At 35.9% G+C, this 12,440-nt stretch overlaps 1 protein-coding gene across 4 annotated transcripts in view; it reads left to right on the top strand.

Moving 5' to 3' along the window:
* RAPGEF4 (Rap guanine nucleotide exchange factor 4) overlaps positions 1-12,440 on the top strand; it is a 147,870-nt gene that overhangs the window by 24,354 nt on the left and 111,076 nt on the right. The window contains exon 1 of one of the 4 annotated variants that reach the window (XM_039699265.1): positions 1,827-2,120. The exons of the other annotated variants lie outside the window; for them this stretch is intronic. The gene's annotated coding sequence lies outside the window, so the exon portion shown is untranslated. Of the gene's footprint in view, positions 1-1,826; positions 2,121-12,440 lie in introns of those variants that run through there. 4 annotated transcript variants of the gene reach the window in all.

Below are 12,440 nucleotides of genomic sequence, written 5' to 3'. Positions count from 1 at the left end.
GGAAAAATAGGGAAAGGCAACAATGTCAGTTCATTACAGTCCAGATATTGTAAAAGCTAAAATCTACTGTGGGCAAATTTCAACTGTCCACATAATGAGAATTTAATTCATGAAAGAAGTAGTTTTTCCAGAAAAAAAGTTAAATAATTCCAAAATAATGTAATACTGTCATATAAGAACAACCTAAATAAATTGTAGGGTTAGTATTCTTAAAATGGTGGCTGATTTTATGTATGTAGAATTTTTATGATTAATAATAGAAGTGCAAAAATGCAATATACGTTATTTTTTCATTTGTTTTTTTCCCCAAGAAATTAATTTTTGGGGAAATTTACTTTATTTCCTTGTTTTGAGGGAAAGAAAAACATCAAAACTCCATTAACCAAATAAGAATTGTTCCTACAGAGGAACGAAAATCCAATACTGCAATTTTAAATTTAAATTTTTTTTCTTATTTTTGATTGTGAATGTAATCTTGGAAAATGAAACAACAGAAATAGATTCAGTATTGGCTTTAATTTACTGTGCAACTAATCTGAAATGCTAGGAGTAAAAGCTATGAAGTGTCCTTCTTAACACTAAAAATTTGTTAATACAGAAGCCTACTGATGTTCACATTTGCAACAAATATTTTTATATCTATGCAGTTCTTTGAAAGACAATTACATATCCATTGTGCTGCTTATGAAACTTTCAGTATATATCCTGAAACTAGATTTTGAGAGAGAGATTATTTATTTGGTGTCTCTGAATCTTCATATTGTGAATTTGCAGACTTCTCTGAGTTTTAAATTGAAAAGTAACTTGCCCTGTATTAGCTGTATTGCTCTAAGAAGCAATTGCATTGGTATAATTATTGTCAGATTAGATATGTTTTATTGATGTACTTAATGCACAATATACAGCAAAGGTATTAATTGCTATGAAAAATATTGTAGTTGGGACTATACCTGAAAGAAAAAAAGATAGCTATTACTAAACTGACTTTTTTTTAACCAGTGTTAGTCTGCCAGTTTTTAAATTTAAATATTCTTTAAGGAAAAGATAGGATATTCTTTATAAAAAATACACTAAGGTGCCTTCCGTGATATGTGCAGCCCCATAGTCAGTCAGCCCTTTAAGTACAGAAACATTTTCTGTGACCTTCATTTCTATCAGTCAGGGAATGCTGGTCAAAACAAATGACACTGTCCTGATAACAACAATTACCAGTTAAAATGAGCCAGTTTTTTCTCTAATGACTGTGTCTGTTGAAGTAGCATCCTGTTGGGGAACATCTGTTGATCTTCTCTGCTTACTCATCCTTGGAGACTCGTTGGCTATCAACGCTGTTACAGCGGATTAAAGATGATGAAATCTCACACTGAATTCTCACACAGCTGAACACTATTCCCTGATGAAGAGCTAGGAGGTTATGGGAATCACTGGTGATGTTCCATTGTGCACTGACTGTCCCTGGCTTTGGTGTCTGAAGAGCACTAACAAACATGACAAAAAATAACTTATTACTGTTACAATACTGTAGACTTTCAAGATATTCTATGAATCTGTAGAAAAAAATACTGTTTGTGTTGATGAGGGCTTGCTTTCCTTCCTCAGCATGTATAAGTGATTGTGGTGCTAGCTACCTTGCCCAAGAAAACTACTTCAAAGTACAAAGGAAAATACATCCAAAAATAAACATGAAAGCAGAAGGTTACACATGGGGAGCTCTGATCACGCACATCCTGTTGAGCACTACCTTGCTCCACCCCTAATAACTGGATTCTTTTAAACAGAGTAGGAGGGAAATGAATGCATATGAGCAGTGTGATCATTACAGAAGTTGTCCATACTTCATCCTCGAGCTTTGTCCTTTCATGCAGTTGCAAACTGATTCAAACCCAGACAGGAAGGGAGTGAATCTGCTGAGAGATGACTTATTTTTAGAGGTCTTTCCTACTGCAGTGTATTACTCAGCCTTCCTTGGATAACAGACAAATAACCAATTTCCTTTTGTGTGGACTAAGACTGTGTTAGAAGTTACTGAACATGCCTTGAGAAACACTTGAGTAAATGAAGAACAGCTATTACTTCAGTATGCAGTGACTTTGGAGAGAGGGAGACTTGGCCCCTATAAGGTCAGAATATTTATTTTTTTTTGATTTCTACTCAGCAGCACTTACGCATCTTGTAAACTGATAAACTGTAGTGTAACTTGCTTCCTGCTTTTGCCCATCTGCTGTTAATTCAGTAGCCCTCAGCAGACTGAACTGCTCTGTAATGATAGTTTTGGGAGAAGCAGCTTTCTTACTCCCTTTGTTTTCTGAGCACTGTGAGTGCTAGGTTTTAATGAGCTAGTTTAGAACCAGATCTGTCAGAACAGAAGTTTCACATGCCATTTCATTGGAATGCCATCTAGGAAGTACATGTGTGAAAGGGTCTGCTGTAGCACTGTTCTGTGGGGTTTCTGAATAATGCTTAAATTCATCAGAATTGGGACCACAGCTCTCCGTAAATTTTTATGGAATATCAGTTTGTCACTTTAAGGTATATCTAGTAACACCTCTCATATCAAGGTATAATATCATTTTATGCTTTATTTTATGTCCTGGGATTATAGCAATGGGAATTATGAAGGCATGTAAAAATACATTAATGAAAATAAATATGGAAGTATTTAAATTTTTTTTTATCCATTTGGTCATATTGTAAGTGCATTGTTTATCAAAGGAGGTTACTGCATCTCATGTGGTGTTTTGCAGTGTAATGCAGTAGGCAGCATTTTGGAGAGGCAACCTTTTCCTTGCCTCAGGCTGTTGGAAAATACATGTTGCATTGTTCAATGAGAATGGTCTTGCTTCTTTCTCTGGTAGGCTTCTGAGCACTTCAGTATGTTTAAGGCGTATTAGGAATCACACGTAAATGTCAGTACTTTCTAATATACCTTTTTACCAATGAGTATTCCATAGCAGAAATTCTTTCCAGTTCATTTGAGTGAGAGATTAAATTTGATCTGAGAAATGAAATATTGAAAGGGGGGAATCAAAGAAAAAGTCAGATTAATGTCCAGCCCCTAAACTATCACCTTGATTTATGGTGTACCACTCTGCCCGTTTATTGCCCAGTAATCAATTGCAGAAGTCTCTGCCCTGATTTACTGATTTCCCATAGGCAAACATAGTAGAGGTATAAAACTACAGTTAATAAAATACAGAATATTTAGCTTTGCAGGATGGGTGATCATGTGATTTAAAATAGTGAAGTGCTTGGAGACCCACAAAAGTATAAAAAGGTGGTCATGGAACGCTCGGCTGTTTTTACCCGCTTCATGTCACTCTCTCCATTGACTGCTCAAATGATTCCTTGATGATTTGTCTCTCTAATGGGATTTTATTTAAGAAATGTAAAAGTGATCAAAGTGTGGTAGCCTGCATTTTCAATGTACCTGGAATACTGCGTTCACCCACCTCCCAAATAGCCATCTTGTCAGAATAAGGAAGAATTATTCCATGTTACCTGATACAGAATACAATACAGAAGAGAGATGTGGAAGTGATGCCTGGGGAGGCTACCTAGAACAAAGACCAGACAGAATTAAAGGTAGGTATTCAAAGGGTACATGTTGGGCAGTGCAGGAGTCTTGCAGAAACTACACCCAAGATGGACGACTGTCATGGGTTTTTCAGACAGATACAAATTAGGTCAATTTGCATATCAGAGGTTAATTGTCCAATGGTAATGGAGGTAATGGAGTCACATTCCCAGTTTGCACCCTACTTCACTGTTATTTACATTTTTTGGTGCCTGAGAAAGTGAGTTTCAAGTCTAGAGAGAAATTGTTTTGTCTGAATAAAATGGGAGAACAGTAGCTGACAGTCTGTGGAGTGTTAGAGTTATACACTAGAGCAGTACTGATCTGAAAAATATAAAAGCTAAATTTTAAGGCATCAGAAGGACCCAGGTGTGTGGAATCTGTTGCCTTATGTTGTCTGCAAATCTCAGCTGATAACAAATGCAAATTTTTATGCAAAGACACAGAGCTAGTGTGAGAGACAGAAAAATGATGGTAGGCAAGATTTTTTTTCCTATAGGAACACATGGAAGGAGGTAGAATACGAAAAATCCCTGTGCCCAGTTTTAGACTATGACAGTAAACACAGAATTGGCTAGATGTGAGCAAAGCTGTGAAAATAGCTAACATCCCACCTTCATATGTTGTGTTAATACTGAGAAAGCATGCAAGCGAGTAGCAGGGAAAGATTCCAGAGTTTTATTATATCAAAAAAAAGTGCCAGATAGTTTTGCTGGTATGAATTGAACATATTTCAAGTGAATACAGCACTACTGATTTAATACACGAGGAGCTACATGGGAGCAGATTCTGGCCTTTAGTACTGCAGTTACATTGGTTTTGATCATCATAATATGGTTTTAGTTTTCATCTTCTTGTTTTGCTTTTTCAGACATTTCTAATTTTAACGAGTGATGCTCTGTCTGCTAGAGCAGATTTTAATGAGCATGAAACAGCATTTAACCCTCAGGAGCCAATCATGAGCCAGCCATGTTTGTCAGCATAGCACCACAATGACTGCTGCTTTCATTTGGTTGTATTAATCACTTCATATTTTAAGAATAGATGCAGATTTTGTGAACAGTGTTTATGGCAGTCTATCTCCTAAAGTAACCTTCCTGGACATTGGCAGTGGAAAAGCTTACCTAGGAGCAAGATTTTTTGAGCATTTCCCTTGGCATGATATCTACTGATGAAAGTGTAAAAGTGTTTTGGGAGATCTTGCTGTGATAAATTCTATGCTAAATAATGACATTGTGACTGAAAAATTCATAATTGGTAATTGTCTGCTCTGTTTCAGCTTATTTACTGTGTCATTATTATGGTATTCAATATTGTCCTTGAGGCAGAATTCTTGGAGAAGATCCAGTTAGTTTTAACTCAGAGTGTCTGTTTCTTTGTTGTTATCCTTGGTTTAAGGTGACAGTCACTGGTGCTTCAGACACCTCTTAAGCAACTGAAAATATTGGAAAATAGCATTCTGGTTGGAAAGGTCTTGATCCTTCCACATGTCTCTCTGCAACAGACTTTCCTGGTGCATTTTCTTGTGTGTCATCCCTACAATCGATTTGTATCTCAGTCTCCTGATTTTTTTCTGAATCTATTTCAAAGGCAGCATTTTGTGACTCTGTCCCTGATCACCATGCAGAGGTGGAATAGGACTGTGTAGATCTGGCTTCTCTTAAGCCATCCTACCATGTCATTTCTCTTAAGTGCTGTTCTGTATCACTGTAATAATGACCATCTTCTTGAACCCCCTGTTGAATCCTGTTATACCAGACACTGGGCAAAAATATGTTGTCATTCCTATCTACAGTTCATATAAATGCTTATATGTTCATTAGCACTTCAAAAGGTCTTAAATAATATTGCAGAAAGCTTGACTATTTGAGGTTGTTTCTTGGGTAAAAAGAACTGAAACATCCAGAAAGCATGTCAGTCTCCCCGTTAAGTAATGCCTTTATTGGTTTTCTCATATTTTATCATGGTTAGAGGTAAAGTTGAAAAATATGAATTCATCTGATTTCCAAGAAAAGAAAGTATTTTGATTGATTCTTAAAATATTTAAATTACAGAAGAACATCTGACAAACTGAAATGTATACACTTAAAGTCCGCAGGTGTTTTTCAGGCTGCAATTTTTCTTGGAAGCTTTACTGCCAAACTTGCAGTTTCTATAACCAGCTTTTTTATTAGCAAAGAAAATGTTTTTCATCCTCAGCAGATTGTATTATTAAATGTGGTATCTCTAAGCATGATGTGCTAAATGGCAAAAACATATATTGCAAAACACAACTGGGAAGCTATATACTTCAGGAAAGAAACTTCTGGTCTTTCATTAGTTCATTTTTATTAAGTAAAAATGTCTTTCAGAAGAATCATAACATTTGAAGCTTATCAAATAGATTCTGGCTTTTTTCCCAGACATACTTTTTACTATCAAATATATGTCTAATTTTCCTCAGTCACAGAGAGAAAAAAAAGCCTAACAGAATTATGTTTTTTCAGATATGTGTGCATATGTAATCTGCTCTGTATCTAATATGCATTGTGTGTGTATATGCTACAAGGCAAATTTAGATTTGCCTTGTCAAACTTCTGTGTCAGATTGCCTGTAGCTTTGGTTCTAGCTGTTTGTGTTTGGCAGTGTCCTTTCCTGCCTTGAAGTGGTTACCAAAGTGAACAGCTGCATGGGCTTTGCTTACACTTCTCAACTTCTGGATTTAACACAGGCCATCCTTAACCGTGGTGTTGTATTTGAACAGGTAATTTCAGAGATAGATCCTTTCTGATCTTCTGATTGCTGTTACCATCTCAGTCCTTTGTCTCTTTTCAGATGAATTGCACTTTTTCTTCCTTACAATAGAGGTTTATCTATTTTTACTGTTAGTCTGCAGGTTATTGACAAAAATAGTAAGCCCTTAGAAGCCTGAGTTTTTTGTTGCTCTAGGGTGATTGATACAAGTGATGTGTTCCTCCAAAGTATTGCTATAGAGAGTGTGTGCTTGCAGTCTGCATTTCAATGGGTGCTTTCTACTTTGTACTATATTATGGGTGAGGCAAATTATCTGATACCATTTCTTGGATCAATGGATATGTTTTAATATTTACATTTAAAAAAATCCATTAGCTGAGACCTGGCAGCATTAAAAAAATGTAGAGATCTTTGACAATGTGTTTTATGGCAGAAGATGATCTTAAACAGATTAACACAAGCTGAAAGCAATGTTGTTGTATCATAGTATGTATTATTCCTTTTTATTTCCACAGTCTGGTGTAGTTATAAAACATTTTGTAAAAATATTTTTAGGATGTTCACTTTCATGTAGCAAGAGTAATGAAACATACAGGTCCTATTTAGTGGAATGTAAATTCTTCTATTTTTAGTAAGTACTCTCTTGAATGGGTATTCAGCAACTTAAAAAGCTAAACCTCAGACATTATGAATTGTTTAGGCATATGGATTAATAAATGGGTTCAAAAGAAGAGTGCCCTTTGCTTGCATTAGATAGTACAGTTCTCACAGATACCTCTTGCTGGTCATAATCAGAGTTCTGTGATTATTAGAAACCTTAGCCTGGTTCCTCCCTGCTTTTCATCCATTGGTGAAGCACTACCATATTGAAATCAATGAGCATTGTGATATTTCAACCCAGGTAATTACTAATTGCTTTTTTCTCTTTGTATAATATGCAGCACGGGCTGGTGGCGGTAGTGTTCAATTCTCTTTAGCCTTATCCCTTCTGTAACAGTTTCTACCCCGACACAGCTGATACAATGTGAGAGCAAGAGGCTGGAATCCCTCAAATGATTTTGTGCCGAAGTACTTCAGGGGTGTTTAACACAATGGTCAGCCCAGTACTGAGGGAAGTCATATCAAAGCCTTACGAGCTCTCAGCATCCCTCAGGCACACTTAAAAATGAAGATATAAAAAACTAAGACCTAAATATGGAATATCTCTCCTGTGCAGAGAATAACAATTACAGGGCTCAGCCTGTCATCTTTGCTGATTATGACCAGTCCGACATAACAAGAAAAGACAGATATTTAAAAAACCCCAAATAGTCCATGTGCTTGCTCTTGTATCATTCCTCATTTCAATCTGAGCAGTAAAACTCCAGCAGTTACAGTTCTCAGGGTTAGTGGGTATTGCTCAAATTCCATTAGTTCAGTGAGCTACAAAATTCCTAGAAATCTGTTCACCAGGAATGTGAAAGGGCCTGCTGGCCCTCAGAAATGTTTAAATCTCAAGAGGATTTATGGAAGCAAGTCTGCTTATGGATAAATATTTTTCTCTTGGTGAATAGTTGTTTACACCACAAATATTGAAGAAAATCACACAAGATGTGGCACTTTTTAAGGCACGTGTTCCATGTATTTTTGAACTATGTAATGAATTGATGTTCACAAAATTTGTGTTTTCATCTAGTGTTTCTGTTACAGGCTGTTGTTGAAATCAGTGGTTTAGCAGAATACGTGCATTCATACCATCAGTCTGGTGTAGTGCTTAAGGCTCAGTTTCTTTATCCTTTATCCCATGTCTGATTAGATAGGACCATTAGTGTGTATTTCCTCTGAACTCTGCTGAAAATACTCTCTCAGTTAAATCCCAAGTGAAGAAGTTGAAAGAAAGCTGAAACTCGCAAATAACAGTTTATACTCTAAATAACTTCTGAATGAACTTTACTTCTGTTAATTTCAAGTTACATTGATAAAATACTGTTTTCTTTCTAGATGCTGTACATAGCTTTAAGCCAGGCTTATATAACAGCTGTTTGAGGGTGATCAATAATAAGCATTTAAAATGAAACCTCGCTGTCCTGCATCTTGTACTTAACTGATATAGTTCAACTTGCTGACATTTTAACCTCTGACCACTTCCCAAGTAACTTCTATTTAATTTTGCATGCCACCACTCCCTTGACCTTTGAAAAATATCTTTTCTGACTACCAATGCAAACCTTTTCTTGGAGTATTAACCAAAATTGACAAGCAAGCTCTATTCTGTTAATTCCTACAGAACCCTGTCGACATTCCCGAGTGCAGGTTAGTGGAATCAGGTACAATTTTGTTTTAGCATAATAACATGCATTACAATATGATTTTTGTGTGACCTAATCTTTCAGAAGCTGAGTCCTTCAAGAAGTCATGCTGTTCTGAAAGGACTTGTTATAAAGGAACTTGTTTGAGTAACTTAGTCTTTTATGCTTAATTCTCTCTGGGGATAATGCTGGAGACTCTCAGTACAATTAAGGAAAGATTAAAAGCTCAGTACAGACTTATTTTCTCTTTTCTTCCTTTCTGCCAATACCCTTCAAGCCTGTATCCTCTCTGGAAGCATGAAACATTTTTCAAATGCCTTTTTTCTTTCTGCTGTCATTTCTCAGTATTCTGGTATCTGTCTCTTCCACAGATTTATTAATATGTTTTCTCTTTCTGCATTTGTCACTTCTGTTCCTGCTAACATTTAATGGAAGCTTTGTTGGGCTCTGCTTAAGGGTTTATTGGGTGTTTCTCCTTAGGTTTATCTGTGACATTTGGATCTTACTACTACTATATACATCACAAAGATGTAAGGAAATAATTCTTACACTGTTAAAGGTGATGACAACTATGCCATCACTTAGTATTTCTTAGCACATTTGCCCTGCAGAGCTAAAGGAGTGAAATGTAGTACAAGTGTAGACAATTAAGCAGATATGTCTGAATACACTGATGCAGCAGCAGAGTTAATTCCTGTGCCCATTTTACATAATGCATTATCAAGGAAGAGCTACACTTCAATCTGAGCCTGTAGTAGCTGGGGCATTTACTTATGCTGTTGCTGTGGTATGGTTGAAAGATTATATGCTTTGGGCTTATAATAGAAATTCACATAAAAACTTTCATTTTTGTTTCTTTTTGATGTATTTACATACATCTGCCACGTGGAGTTCCCTTATAGAGGGTGTTACCTGCATCTGACCTCATATACAAAAGGTACTTGATGTAATTTTATTCTAAGAGACAGAATTTTCCTAGAATTTTCCTGTTTTAACAAGAGAATGTGGATTTTTCTGCCTTTTAAACTTTCTGAATATTCAACTTCAAGACTGACAGTAGGAATACGTATTTTCCTAAGACAAGAATTCTCTAAGATATTGATTTTATGTGGGTATCCATGCTGTTAATCCAAGTATAATTTCAAAATGGTAGGTGAATTTCCTTTCCTGGTATCCATTAACTGGACAAAGTCTTCGGGTAAGAATTGAGTTAATTTGTATTGAATAAAAAGTAATAAATGGTTGTTATATCCTGGAGGAGACTATGAGTTATATTTTCCCTTCTTATTTAACAAAATAATTCATACTAATAGTATGAAGTTTCTGCTTTTTAATGTGGGAATGAACAACTCACAAAAACCAGCCTGTGGAACTGTTCTGTTGCAAGTAGCTGCTACAGGGAGAGGTACTTTGTGTTTTCCTGCTCCCCTGGGATAGAACAATGGCAAAGCTCACCCTCTGTGGTAGTAATAAATGTAAATATAATGTCAAATGTCTAGAAAGAGAAACTTGCCTGTAATTGACTGTTTATTATTTCTTGTCCCCAGCTAAAGCAAAGTGTCAGGATGTTTCTTCTGTCTTCACCAATTAACATTTTGTTGATTTTTCCTTTTAAGTATACCTTTATTGCTAAAACACTTATTTCAGTCTAGCTATGCATATCATCATTATCTGATAATGCTGTTGCCACATGTATAGATGAAAATTACTATTCCGATGTGCTGAAGAATACAGAAGGAAAAAAATCACTCTTCATTTGAAAGTTGTTGATGTAATAATGAATGCTGTCTTTATATTAGATGTGTTCTTTTTAAATGAACATTTTTGAATGGCCAGTTTATTATGAGTAGAATTTTCTAGAAGACATGCCCTTGTGACTGGAACATACCTAATCTGATATTTACTATCTGTTTTATCTGCTAGCATTTGGTAATTGTTGAGAAAAGAGTATTTTTCCATTGCGTTAAGAAAAGCAGTCATTAGTTAAGCTTAAATACATACCTGTACAGAGGCAGAAATTATGACAGTGGAAGGGCATACTGTTGTATACTCCAAATATGTTCAGGATTATTGCTTCCTAGACTTTACTCAGTCTCTATGCAAGTAATGTCTCCATTGAATTTTTCCAAATGTATCTTTTCCTCAGCATTGCTAATTTCCTAGAGACTTACATATTACATTTATTTTTTGTCCATTTTTAATTGTCTTCTCCAATGTTTTCATGTTATCAAGTTGTTTGTTCTCTCTTTGAGATGATTAATTGAAAAAAAGAAGAAAACCAGAACTCAGCCCTTTAGCACTTCCTTAGATGCCACCTTTTTATGTGTTGCCATGTTTTATTATCTTTTGTTTGCAGTCGTTTGGCTAATTGTTAATTTTCATGACAGTGCTTCTACCCAAGGCATTTTCAATTTTTTAAAATGAGCTATGGCTATTAAATATCCAAATATGTGACAGCTTCTGCATTTCTTTCTTCTTCTACTTCAGTGATTAAAAAAAAAAAAGAAATCAATAGCAACTTGTATAACCATATTTAAAGCCTCCAACTTTGGTTAAGTCAATTTTGGTTTGTTTCTGTTAACTGTGAGTGAGGGCTGTCTGATCTAAGTGTAGTGATATTTACTTCTTCAGTCTTGAAGAATGATTTCCAAGCATTTTGGGGTTTTGTTAATTTTAAGGAACCTTATTACGTGGTACTAAATACAGCCTGATCTGAACTACAGTGGTTAGTGGCACCATGTGCCTTGGATGGAAAAGAATGGAAAATTACTACAGTTTTAGTGATGTAAAGCTTTACAGAATCAGTTGGGAAAATTCACTCTCAAATGAAAGAAGGAAAAGCATATTAGGAAATAACATATTGGCAAGAATATATAATTCAGTTTATTTTTATGTCTTACCTGTTCTCATTCCCCTTGTGAATTATTCCTAGTTGTCCCAGGACAGTATACACCAGTATAAACTGGTGCAACCTGCATTCTGTTCTTTGGCACATCTGCTAGCATTTACGCTCATGAAAATTAAGGTTTTTATTGGCACTGCCTCACAGTGACCTCTTAGCATGATCACTGTTCTGCTACACTTGTCCTTCCATCAATGTCTACATCATTAAACAAATAAAACCCATAAATTCTGAATGTTCTCTTGTCTCAGTGAACACTGTTGATGACTCTGTATTCTGATAAAGTCTTAATTTCCACGTGTTGCAGATGTGTTCTGGTATTTGTGGAATATCCCTTTGTGCCCATGTTGTAAGAAAGTGTGAGGAGGAAGGAGTGACCCTGAACTCACCTCCAGCTTCACCTTTTTGCTTCATGTCACTTGTTTTCTAGTCAGAAATTGGCTGGCTGTTCAGTAGTAATTAATCAAGTTCAGGAAGGAGAAGCAGAAGTATAGTAATTATGCACCACATTCTACAGAAGCTGCAACACTCAAAGCATGCAATTTCAATGACCACTAGAAATTATTTCCAGTCTCCTTCTGTGCAGAATTCATGTAAGTACTGAAGTGAAAGTATATTAAGCAACTTCATTTTATCTTCAGAATGAAATTTCTCATCAGAAGTTGGATCATTAATCCTGTGCTTCTCCCCGAGACATGGCTGAAGTAAATTACTTTTGTTTCTGTGTCATCTCAACAAACCTGAATTTTGTTGGCCATCCTGACTGTTATTTATGTTCTCACAGTGCCTGATCTCCAAAACCCAGCAAACACGCATGTAAAGCTGAATGTTGCAGCTTCTGTAGAACATGGTGTATAATTACTATACTTCTGCTTTTTCTTCCTGAACTTGATTAAGGAAGCAGCTAGGTGTCCTTTCTGTGACTGGCCTCCAACTGTGGATT

Source organism: Passer montanus, unplaced genomic scaffold, assembly GCF_014805655.1.
Source record: "Passer montanus isolate IOZ18808 unplaced genomic scaffold, ASM1480565v1 scaffold1, whole genome shotgun sequence".
NCBI lineage: Eukaryota > Metazoa > Chordata > Aves > Passeriformes > Passeridae > Passer > Passer montanus.
Note: the sequence above shows the minus strand (reverse complement) of the source record. Positions and strands in the feature narration are given on the sequence as shown.